Raw genomic sequence first — 13,157 nt, forward strand, 5'->3', positions numbered from 1 at the left:
GCACATAACATGTGGAATGAATGGATGAATGGGAACTTGTATAATTGATGCTGTTGTGTGCAGTATAGAACTTCCTGTGGTGGCCAGCAGTCCTTAAATTCTTGTTTTGTACTTTCGATTGGATTCTTAAACACTGATCTCCCCTCGGTTCATCCAGGTTCTTCTCCACTTATAAGATGTCCTTCCCTCTTGCTTTCCTGAGAAAACCAAAGCAATCTGTCCTGTTTAAAGAGATGCTTTCTTCTTCAGGCCTGACCTATGAGACCATCTGCTGGACCCTTTAAGAATAAACTGGACTTCTAGCAAGGGAGGTTACTTTTTCAGCCAGTCACAGGGGGGAAAAGGGCCAAACGCTCTTCTACAGCACAATTCATCCCTCACGGAAAGGATTAAAGAGTTTAGGGTGTTGAAAATTGATAACAATATTAGATGATGTCTTATTCCTTCCTCTAGAGATAGTGCTTATGTTGTGGTATTACTGGATATTGTCATTTCCTGCCAGTTTTTTATTTTTAAGGCAAAAAAGTTGGCCATGAACTACATAAACATTCTAGAATGAGTGTGTAATCTGGAGAGTCCTAAGATTTTTGAGAGGAATATGTGAAACTGTGTTTCAAGGCGGTGGTGAGATAGTACAGCATCTGGCAGTGTGGGAAGGAATGAGGCAGACTGGATGGAAGCTTCTAGAAGGGAAGTGTGGGGAGGAGGGTTCTCAAGGCTCAGTCCACCTGGGAAAGGTGCTACTCAGGGTAGTTCCCGAGACTGTATACTGGTACTGGTCAGTGAGCTGAAGGGACAAGATGAGGTGGTCATAGAGAGCAAACAGTCACAAGGGTGCTCAGAGTGAGCACAAATACAGAATGTGTGCCAAGGCATAAATGTGTACTTAAGGAGACTTGGCTTCCCCAGTGGCTCAGATAGTAAAGAATCTGCCTGCTGTGCTGGAGACCCAGATTCAGTCCCTGGGTCGGGTAGATCTCTTGGAGAAGGAAATGGCTATCCATTCCAGTTTTGCCTGGAAAATTCTATGGACAGAGGAGCCTGGCGGGCTAGAGTCCACGGGGTCACAAAGAGTTGGACATGACTGAGCGACCAGCACTTTCACTTTAAGGAGACTTGGTCTACACATTTGGTATAAGGTGGGATATTTCCTTCATGCAGACTTTGGTGTCTGGATATTTAACACCCGTTCCCCCATTCCTTTGAGTACTTTGGCCGCTGCGTGGGCAGGGTGAGGCAAGTTCCTCTGGGTTTGTGAGACGTGTGCCTGTGTACTGCAGCCGTTCACTCCCCCAAGAACTGGAGCCCGCCTCTGCTGCCCTGGAGCTGCAGGGTCACCTGCATAGGGAGCACTGGCTTTCCATCCTTAACTATCTGTGTCATTCATGGGGACCCCGGATTTCCGGGGAGAACCCAAATAAATGGTTGGTACTCAGATGTGAGTGCTGAGGGGAGAAGAAAGGAGTCAGGGGTGCTGTCTGCATGGATTAACAACAGTAGACTCTTGAAGTGGCCTGAGGACCGTCTCCTAGGGGCATGAATATGGCCACTGGATGGACATCTTAATCCCCATCTCAGTGCCCGAGTTCTATGCTTGCATCCAACAGGTGCTTTATTTAGGCTGGAGTCTCAGTCCAAGGGAGGGCGTATTTGCTATGGTGTTGGAAGAGATTCTTAGCTGGCCACCACAAGCTTTTTCATGGTGGCCTTGTGCAGAGGCCTGGACTCTGTGTGTGTGCAGTGGTGCAATGCAGAGAGGATTGGGTGCAGGGCTGGGAGGAGGCCAGTGTCCTTAACTGGGCAGGGTGGGCAGTGGGAGAACGTGCAGCAAGGCTGATGGTGGGGAGGCTGCAGAGAGCAGAGTTGAAATGGAGAACGCAAATGAGGGGTTCTGGAAGTTACTAGGTGAGTCCTAGGGAAGGTTCTGAGACCAGGCTATGGTTACATTTTCTAAGCCCCAAAGAGGAAATGTAATGTGATAAGGGGCTTTTTATATCCTGGTTGTGAATTTATTTATGGAACACTGTAATAAGGTATAAAATTAAATCATATTTGTGCAATGAAAGTACTGTCTTTTATCTAACACTCAAATCTAAAAAGTGTGTCCATTGTATATATAGTATCAGTGTCCATGTGTTATTTTCATGATATGTTTGCTCTGACACTGGGTTTTGTCAGAGAAGAATAGTAGAAATGCTGATCCATTTATTTTTAAATACCTTAATGCCCCTAATATGTAAACACAACCCTTTCATATTCTGTCCTTGTGATAGAACCCTTATGAAATTATATGATTTAAGCTTTTAAGGTTTTAATTTTGTTAAATTAATTAAACAGGCCATTAGATTGAGGCAGCTCTGAGGCTATGTGGCCTCTGTAGGCAAACCAAAATCTAAGCTTCTGAATGGCTTGGATTTCTAAATCGAGATGCCAAAAGACAACCAGCCACAAAGAGCCGACTAGGCTTTAGGCTGGCTCAGTGAGAAAAGAATCTGCCTGCCATGCAGGAGAGGCAGCAGACACAGATTCGATCCGTGGGTTGGGAAGATCCCCTGGAGGAGGAAATGGCAACCCACTCCAGTATTCTTGCCTGGGAAGTCCTGTGGACAGAGGAGCCTGGCAGGCTACAGTTCGTGGTGCTGCAAAAGAGTCATTTACAACTTACCAACTAAATTAAAGTTAGGCTACAGCCCATGAGTCATTTCCTTTCTCTTCTTCCACTCTTTCTCTGTATAAGTCTTCCCTCAGCTGCAGGTAGTGGAGTGCTCCTAATCACTTCAGCTTTGGTGCTGTCCAATTGGGTTTGGGCCCAAATAAACTCTTAAAATTTTAATTATGCCTCAGTTTTATTTTTTAACAATGTAAAATATTTTAATTTGTCAAGATCACTTTTATGTGATCCCTTTTTTTTTTTTTTTTTGGCTGCACTCCTTGGCATGCAGGATTTTAGTTCTCAGGCCAGGGATTGAACTTCTCATCCCCTGCGGTATAAGCAGGGGTAAGTGTAAGCAGTGTAGGTCTTATCTGCTGGACCTCCAGGGAAGTCCCAGTGTGATCACTTTTGAAGAGTCATTTAAATACAGTTTATATTTATGAGGGGATATATATATCCCAACGCTTTTGTTTCACGGAGTCTCCTTTGATCCTTACAACAGTGAGAAAAGTAGGGGGGAAGGTTGATGTTTCCTTGCAGATGAGGAAGGGGAAGTACATCTAGTGGAGCTTAAGTGGTGTCAGGAGATAATGAATGGGGTTGCTGGGGGTGGGGACCAGGGGAGTAGAGAGAGCAGAGACTCAGGATTCAGAAGTCCCTGGGGGAGTTGCTGGCAAAGCCTCTAACTTAGATTCAGAGTCTCTGGCATCTATCCATGAAACTCTTTGGTAGATTGTATGATGCTTAGGTATTAATATTGTTGTAATGACCCCAGTGTTCTTGCCTTTCTGTTACGTTGCCTTTGTATGAACTTCCTATTTTAAGACTGAACTGCTGAATTAACTCCTTGTTTTGGCATGAGGGGATAGAGACTTGCTATTATTTTAACATTTTTCAAAAGAACAAGGTCTCTCCTTGTCCTCTGCTTGGTATTTTATAATTGGGAATTGTCAATTTTGTGTTTTCTTCATTACGGATGTCCTTTAACTACTGCTGACACTGTGATAAGATTCAGGGGGCTGGGGAGCTGTTACTCTAAGACCAGCATATGCCATCAGGGCTTGAGGATGAAAAGCAAATGACGTCTTCCTTCTCTGAAGCTCTGTGTCATGATGTATCCAATTAATAGAAGACTGAAAACGGGAAAGAATTGCAGAGAAAGAGGAAGGCAGAGGAAGGAGAAGAGGCAAAAGAGGGACACAGAGTGGTTTTTATTTGATCCAAAATAGACAGTGAAATCAGTTGTGCCCAAAGAAAAAGCAATCTACATTTGCTTCTGACCTCATTGAAAGCTGTCTCATTCTTCAAGATATCTTGAAGGAAGCTATCATGACCATCATCTCCCAGCTAGTCCTGTGTTTTTGTAATCTCAGCTGGGTTTTGTTATGTCTGGAAAGTTACAGCAAATAGTAAACCGATGGCCCACAGCTGTGCATCGTGGGTGGCTTCTCAAGGGAAAGAGTCTTGAATTCCTTGGAGGAACAGCCTCCATGTAACAGGGAAGAACAGTCAGACCCTGTTCTTCCCGGTTACATCTGGAGGAGGCTGAAAAAGATGCTAAATGTGACTTTCAAAACAGCTAGAAAAAAGGAACAAAAATTTGGGAGGAGCAGAGAGGGAATCTAAGTTCCTCCTTGATGGTTGAAATGGATGAGCACTTAAGTGGGGCTGAAGCTCGGCAGCCAGAAACTATGGGGTGTGGGAAGTGAGAAATTATAGCAGCAGACTCCACATAGGCACTGGAGGAGAAATCCCTGTTCTGTGTTCTTGGTTTGTTTTTAATCTCTCCCTAATCTCCAAGATTCCTGCTCTGTGTGTGGTTAACCTGGGGAAGGAAGGAGCAGTACACAGTTGAAGCTGTGTATGCCCAGCATGACTGTGCGTTGGCTGGAGTTTGAAGAGCTGAGAAGCAGCCTTTTTTTCTTTTTTCCTATCCTGTAAGTTGCTCTCCTCTGGGCAGTCTTCTCCTTCCTCTGGCCGTGCAAACTGTATACTGCTCACCCTTCTTAGCAAGGCTCAGCGTGGTTCTGAGTTAGGAAGGAGAAGGGCATTAGACAGAGAAGATGAGACATTCTCAGGGTTTACCATCAGGATTCCCAGGTGGCTCAGTGATAAAAGAAGCCATCGGCAATTCAGGAGACATGGGTTCGATCCCTGGGTCAGGAAGATCCCTTGGAGAAGGAAATGGCAACCCACTCCAGTATTCTTGCCTGGAAAATTCCATGGACAGAGGACTGTAGCAGGTGGCAGTCCATGGGGTCGTAAAAGAGTTGGACATGACTTAGCGACTAAACAACAAACAACAATCATCAGCTTACATGCTTCGTATTTTATCGATGGGTTGGAAGTCTGTTCTGGTGGACAAAAACCATACTATATATCTTAAGTTGTTCCCGGTGGACGAAGGCAAATTGATCTGGTTTCTCATTAAATAATTTCTAGCTTAGGATTGCCAGGTCAGGCTCTGTGCTGTTGTTCTCTTCTGTTCTCCTCTTTTATGCCCACCTCTCTTTCTTCTCGTGTGTCAGGCTTGCACACTCCCCCTATGTTTATTTAAGATCTTCACTGCACATCCTTTCTTTGGGAACTTTCTTCCCACTTCTGGAATGTTTTCATCCTCTGCACCTTACGTCTCCTTCATTTACACTCTGAGGTGTGATTGTCCTGTTGCTGCTTCTCCTTCTGGTGCAGGAAAGTAAGTGGGGCACAAGAGGATGATCACATTCCAGGGCTCAGGTGAGTCCCTGGGGTAGCTGCTGATTGTGGGTTCTTGGCTTCGCACAGAAAACAATTCAAGAGCAAGCCATAGTAAAGTGAAAGAAGGTTTACTGAGGGAGATACACACTCCGTAGACAGACCTTGGGCCATCTCAGAAGGCAAGACAGGCCCCAGGGTATAGAGTTGTCAGTTTTTATAGGGGTGGATAATTTCACAGGCTAATGAGTGGGAGGATTATTTCAAGCATTTGGGGGAAGGGCAGGGATTTCCAGGAATTGGGTCACCTTCCACGTTTTGGCCTTTCTGGCCGGCTTCAGAACTGTCATGGCGCCTGTGGCTGTGTCACTTGGCTTCCGGTTGTGTTGCAGTGAACATATACGGAGGTTCAAGGGCTAGCGGAAATCCGCTTGTCTGCCATCTTGGACCTCGTTTGTTCTAACCGGTTTATGTCCTGTCCTCAATGGTCATGTCATTCTTTTAGGGGTTGTGCTCTGCCTCCTTCCTGCCTCACTTCTCCACCCGCCCAACTCCTCGGTGCAGTGTTCTCACGGCCCTTCCCTCACAGGCAGGGCGCTGCGTCCCCCCAGCACCATCACACGCCTCCTTAGGACAGGTCTCAGCTCTCCCTCTCATGGCGTGGTCTCCCAGGTCACTTAGTGCTTCCATTAAAAAACAAAACCCGACAAACCAAAAGACTTATTTTCTGCATCATAGGACCTATGACATAGAGTTCTTAGGAAATCCTGTGATCAAGATAGGAGATGTCTCTTTTTCTGAAATTCTGTCAGGGGACCCATCCATCCAGAGGGCTCAAGGAAACACCCTCCCTCTACCTTCGTAAGTCTTGTTTTCCTCATCTTCCTCTCCCCTGCCATGGCTTTTCATAAAAGGCATCAAAGTTCATAAAGTTTGTACCTAGGGAGAAAGACCGGCATAAAGAGACCAACTTTTAAATTCTCTACTGCTCACTGTGTCTTGATTTCCTTCTCGCTACTTGCTATAGAGATGGTGAAGGACAGGAAAGCCTGGTGTGCTGCAGCCCATGGGGTCGCAAAGAGTTGGACATGACTGAGCAACTGAACAACTAGTTACTTAATGAGATAAGAAGTCATGTTGCATTGCCTCCACTTCTATCCCCACTACTCATTATTTTTTTTTTTTTTTTTTGCCTGCCTGCCTGACCATATTTACCACTCACAACAAAAAGTACCTCTGCTGCTGACTTTCGAGGACTTCTGTTTTAATGCCTGTTCCCTTCTAGTTTCTCTAAGAGTTATCCTTCTTCTCTCATTGTCTTTCATGCACAACATTCCTAACACATACAAGCAATAGCAGCATGACTATCTGGGTCATTGTTGACACTTTATTTTATCTCAGCAGGAACTTACCTTGTGTGATTTCATTAATTGTCTGTTGCTCCTCTGACTAAAAAGTAAGCTCAGTGAGGGCTAGAACTTCATCCAAGTTCTTCACTGTTGTATTTCACAGAGCCTAGAACCATGTCTGACACATAGAAAGCTTTCAGAAATATTAAATAAGTAAATGCATAAACACTGAGAAAGAGCCAGTGGGAGAGAAGGGGGAAGGGGATAGGAATGATCCAGGAGAAGGAGCTAAAAGAAGGATCAAGTTCTCAGGGGTTTGAGGGTGGAGCTTGGGAGGAGGTCTGTTGCTTGGGCAGAGCGGGAGTCTGGAGAATAAGCAGAGTGACTGACCATTGATAAGAGGAGGGCAGTTTTTCTTTCTTATGGAAATCAGAAGAAAAGAGGAAATGTTAGTTGTACAGATAGGCTAGAGATTTGCCAAAACAGTTGCTGTGTTAACTCAGTGTGTTTCCTCCTAAGAGGGCTGATTTCCTCTGTCAGCAGGAGGCAGTTATCTGCAGAAATAAGGAGGTAGCTGGAGAGTGGGCAAGTCTGTGACTTTGGAGCATGTGAGAGAGAATCAACCCAGGAAGCATAGCTGAATGGTCCAGGGAGTGGGAAGACTGCATTGGCTTTGCCAACCAGGATCTGTCCATCTGGCCCCTTTACTTCAGCAGCTCTCAACCCCAGCCCAGGGACAGGTCAGGCGGGCTGTGGAGATCTTTCTTGACTCTCTCAGCTCAAAGTTTCCATGGCATCCTCTCCCTCCTGATTTACCTGGCATGTCATAATTGATTATAACCAGATGCTTACGTCTGCTTGCCTTGATGGACTGTCAGCTCCGTGGGGCAGAGACTTGCCTATCTTGTTTGCCGCTGTGTCCCCAGCTCGTCCATGCTTGAGGTTTTGCCATACGACTGTGAACAAGGGAATTTAACGTACTAGGTGGAGAGTATTGGGTCCTGGAATCTGAGATGTGGAGAAGGAAGGTGAAAAGGAGGCCAGTAGAAAGTTGGCATTGGGGGAAAGACTAGTGGTTGGGGAATTGATGTATTAGTGATAAATAAAAAGAGCTGGAAGTAGATAAATGCAATCAGAGAATGGAGTATATTACTTTATAATTTCAGAGATGGGGCTCTTTGGGGGACCACAAGGATAAAAATCTGGCTATTGGAATGGGTGGTTGCAGTGAAACAGAGGAGAAAGTCATTAGGGATGAAGAGGTCATGGATACCTTATGACTTGAGATGCAGATGAAGCCTCCTTTGAGACTTCCTAGTGGATTATTTCACCTGACAGTAAGTAAAATAATGAAAGGTCATGCATATATTTACAGGTAATGAGCTCATACTTTGCTTTTAGCATTTATTCATTTGCTCATTCATCCTTCCATTCCCTCTTATTTAGCAGTAAGCTATTTGTACAATAATGACCAAAGCAGAAAAGTCTAGACACTTCTGAAACATATAGACTTGTAGGAGGGGCAGGTAGTAAACACATGTCTATAACTATAAACTGTGAGAGTGTCAAAGGGAAAATGAGAATGAGGAACAGGTAAAGATGAGTTTCGGCAGTTGCTATTTAAGTGGGTGCCATTTCATCAAAGCAATATTGTGATCATTTTTTAATATTGAAATTTATTGCTTCTGTTTCTCTCTTATTTGTTTAGAATTTACATAGAGCTACAGATGGGTAAACTTACCTTACATTGGATGTTGGGTGTTGGGATAGCCCCAACATACAGTTCGGGGGTGCATTCAGAGAGTGCTCAGGGTCATGAAGAAGTTCTGAGAAAGGTATGATCATTCAGTGATCGGCTCAAGGTGTAGCTGAGTCAGCTGTGAGATGGAGGCCAAGGGTCACTAGAAGTCATGTAAGTAGGGAATATTTTCCGAGGCTCTGCTTGTATATCTGGGAAACCTGCAATTCCTAAACTGTCCTACAATAATAAATAATGTTTAAGTAGAAAATGTATAGGATGTGCATCCTAGAACATGCCATCCATTTTATTTCTTTAATTCTCTAAAATAAGTATACATTTCACCAATGGGAAAAAAAATTCTGTATTCTTGTAGTGGAAAAATTAAAACATAATTCACTATGATAGACTCTACAATCTTTCTAAAATGCCAGAAATCTAGACAGCATGGCAATTTAACTTTTAGTTATATATGACACACATCTGAGGTCTACTCTATGATTTGTATTCAAACATCAAAAGATGTCATAAATACATGGCTACTTTAATAAATCCAGAAAAAAATCTTTCCATCATATGGAAAAAAACAAGTTTTATTTCTCATATCTACTATATTTTTCAAAAGCTGTATTTCTTGCTTTTGTGGTAAGTCTTGATGAAGACTTTTTAATAGTAACTGAGAAATACAGTGATGGACAGGGACGCCTGGTGTGCTGCATTTCAAGGAGTCGCAAAGAGTTGGACACAACTGAGCTACTGAACTTACTGAGAAATATAGTGCCTTTATAATATAGTTCTTTATTGAATTTTTTTTACTGTAAATTCATTACTTTGCTCAAGAATTTGACTCTGTCATTCTTGCCACTATTCAAAATTCTACTGAAACAAATTTATAAATATAAATTTTTACCACTTTCTATCCAACTCTTTCATGCTAGTATTTATAAAAATGACTTTTACATATTGAAAAAAAACCGATGTTATATTCATTTATTGAAAGAAAATTTATTATGTGCCTGCTATGTGCCAAGTGTACCATTTTTCGGTTGGGGAAGCAAAAGTGAGCAAAATAGACAAAAATATATACTTTCTTTTACTTTATTTTATGATGTGGGGAAACAGACAATAAAATAATAAGGAAATCATATTTTTGCCTTAAAAGATGATAAGCCCTACAGAAAGAAATATTTACCAGGGTATATAGAAGTTATGACAGGGACCAGACTATGAAAAATTTAATTAGTAATGTAAAAGCAGTTACATTATGATACTGATTTTTATTCAGTTTTACATGCATATATTTCACGTGGTTTACTGGTGGGATGCTGCAGTGCACACTTTCATATAAAAATGTGATTTAATTCCCCATACAGTCTCATGAAGTAAGATTTGTTACTTCAGCTATACATGTGAGAAAACTCTGATGTGAGGAGATGACTGTCACTCTTCCAGCGGAGGAAGCACGCCAGGGGCAGAGCCAGAATCCCAAGTCCAGATTTTTGATTCCCAGCCCTGCTCTGTTCTGATGGCTTCCCAGATGGCTCTGTGGTAAAGAATCTGCCTGCAATGCGGGAGAACTGGATTCAGTCCCTGGGTTGGGAAGATCCCCTGGAGGAGGGCATGGCAACCCGCTCCAGTATTCTTGCCTGGAGAATCCCATGGACAGAGGAGCCTGGTGGGCTGCAGTCCAGGGGGTCGCACAGGGTCGGACTCGACTGAGCGACTAATATACACACGCACTGCTGTTCTACTCCATGTCCCTGCATCTGGTCCTCCACTTACAACGCTTTATCCTTAGGCAGCATAGAGACATCAGGTTTTGAAGTCCTGCCAGTAAAAATGGTAAGTGTTCAGTATGAAACAACTTTCGTGTAGTCTAGCGAAGCAATTTCCGATGGACTTTCCTGCAGATCTCTCAGGAAGAATGGAGACAGGGAAGTGACTGTCAAATCAGCCTGTCAAATGCCCAGAAACAAATGTTCAGCCTGTCAAATGCCCAGAAACACACATTCTTTTCTAAATTCTCCCCAGCAGACCCGCAAGTCTCAAATTCAGTCGTTGTAGTGCTGGCCAGGTTAAATGTATTCTTCCTCTAAAATACATTCTCAAAATCGTAGCAGTCATCAGGAGCTCTCATTTCCAAAAGTGCTGCTCCGGGCGTTTGATCATCCCGCACTTGCTGGTGCGGTTGACATAATTGTATTTCACAGACGCAGTGCAGTCCACCTGTTGTCCGACCGGCTGAAACCGCTCTCGCCCCTTGGTGTTGGGCCATTCTGCTGATACAGGCTGTTATAAATATTACAAGGACAGGGGCAGTTTGTATTACAGGATAACGTAACCTAATTGGATGGACACGCTCATTTCCTATTTATTCTCTGTAGTCTGAGACGTGAGTTAAAATGTCAATGTGTTATAAAGGTTATGATAAAATATGGCCAGTAATTAATACTCTATTTAGAATATGCTGTCTGTAAGATAATGCTGGTGAGATTATGGTGCTCTTACATAAACTGATCCTGGTTTAGGGGACGGGTGGGGAGGAGGGATTATATCTTTCAAAATAATAAGAAGGTATAAAGTTTGAAAATACAGCCTTCTCATGGGAAGTCACTCCTGTGCCTGAGCCAGCTGCAACTGAGAGGAGCATCCTGTGATTGCGAAAGAAAATAGTGTGAGAAGGGCATTCTGGACACTGCGTTTTGCTTGAGTAACACTGATATGTTTGGAAGCATCTGTCTTCTCCTTTCACCTAGACCCACCTTTGTTTATTTTGGCCTCCTGTGGGTTCTTGCTACTGGTTCCCTCTGACTCCTGAGTCCAAAGACTCAGCCTGTATTTGGTTTCAACTCCTCCTTCTTAAAAGTTTACCACTACAAACAATCACAACATTTGCTGAGTAATTATGTTCCAATTTGCAGTTAAATTCTTGAATCTAAATAGATTCATTGTCAATAAAATGCACTCCTTTAACAAGGGGAAATATCTGATCATGTTCTCCCAAAGTACCATGCTCAGAATGTGTGATAGCTCATGCTCTTTTTCTTCCCTTTGTATTCATCACAGACATATTATGAGCCTGTGTTACACGTGCCAGGCAAAGCTCACACATGGAAACAGTGTTCCCGACTCTTTGCTCTTTATGACTTATGATTATTTTAAAAACACACATATAGCACTTCTTATATGCCAGGCACATCTCTGTAGCTCAGCTGGTAAAGAATCTGCCTGCAATGTGGGAGACCTGAGTTTGATTTCTGGGTTGGGAAGATCCCCTGGAGGAGGGCGTGGCAACCCACTTCAATATTTTTGCCTGAAGAATCCCCATAGAGGAGCATGGCGAGCTAGAGTTCATAAGGTCACAAAGAGTAGGACATGACTGAGGGACGAAGCACATATGCCAGGCACAGTTCTAAGCACTTTACAAATACTAACTCCTTAATCCTCGAAGCAGCCTTAGGAAGAAAGTACTGTCCAAGGTCATAGGATTAGTGCTGGTGGAACCAAGAGATTCAGAGCTGGCATCCTGGCTGCAGATTTTGTGTCCTTCTCCACTATACCATGCTTTGTAGATTGATTCTCATATAGCCATCCTATGTATGCAATGAAAAACAGAATATGGTGCCTGCCTTCAAAGGATTCACAAGCTAAATCTGTTTCTTCTTTCTTTTCATATTTATCTTCAAAGATCAGATCTTGATAGAGCATTATGGTCCATTACTTTACTTGATATGGTCATTTATTGAATATGCACAATGTTTACCATAGACATAGGGACAATGCAGGCTGCATGTTAAGGAACTCAAATCAGAGAGACACACCGTTTTGTAAGAGCTGATGGAAGGATGTTTGTCAATGAAAATTTTCCAAAGAAGTACTGTTTGATTTGGAGTTTGAATGGAGAGAGAGGAAGGAATTGTTGTTAGAAGGCACAGGGGTGTCTATATGAAGCAGCAGGTTAGGATTAGGAATGGAAATGATTAAAAGTGTGACATGACCAGAGAAGGACGATGGGGTTTAAGTTCAAGTGGCCTGCATTCTGTGATAAAGATGTGGAATTGATTCAGTCAGTAATGGAAAATAATGAAGAAATTTAAGGAGTGAAAAGACATGGTGAAAATTATGTTTGAGAGCCACGAAATGGACAATTTGATTCAGAGCTGCCCCTAAAAGTAGTGTGGATTTCTAATTTCATTTTTACCTCTTTCCCCTCATCTGCCTTCTCCAACCCTTTGTCTCCTCTTCTTTGGCCTCTCCCATTTTTTTTTTTTTTTTTTGCCCTAATCTCCACCCAGTCTTATCATTCCCTTCAGTAGTAAAAAATGTCTACTTTATCAAGGTTTAATCACAAATTTTCAGGAAAACACACAGTATCTGCATTAGACCACATGTGTATGTGTGTGTGTATTTTAGTCATTCAATCCTGTCTGATTCTTTGTAATCCCATGGACTGTAGACTGCCAGGCCCTCTGTTCATGGAATTCTTCAGGCAAGAACGCCACAGTGGGTAACCATTCCCTTCTCCAAAGAATCTTCCCGACCCAGGGATCAACCCGAGTCTCCTGCATTGCAGACAGATTCTTTACTGTCCTAGTCACTAGGAATGGCTTAAACCATGTAATGAATTTCATTGTCAGCATTCTTTCTACTTGCCAATTCAAAACTTCCCTTTTGTTAATGATACTTCAAACATCATTGTGAGAAAGAATATTTATTTGGAGGA

General features: G+C 42.9%; 1 protein-coding gene across 3 annotated transcripts in view; it reads left to right on the top strand.

Moving 5' to 3' along the window:
- Positions 1-13,157, top strand: part of CPED1 (cadherin like and PC-esterase domain containing 1) — a 320,654-nt gene that overhangs the window by 12,358 nt on the left and 295,139 nt on the right. The window lies entirely within an intron of this gene.

The sequence above is a fragment of the Muntiacus reevesi genome, chromosome 6, assembly GCF_963930625.1.
Source record: "Muntiacus reevesi chromosome 6, mMunRee1.1, whole genome shotgun sequence".
NCBI classification, from domain to species: domain Eukaryota; kingdom Metazoa; phylum Chordata; class Mammalia; order Artiodactyla; family Cervidae; genus Muntiacus; species Muntiacus reevesi.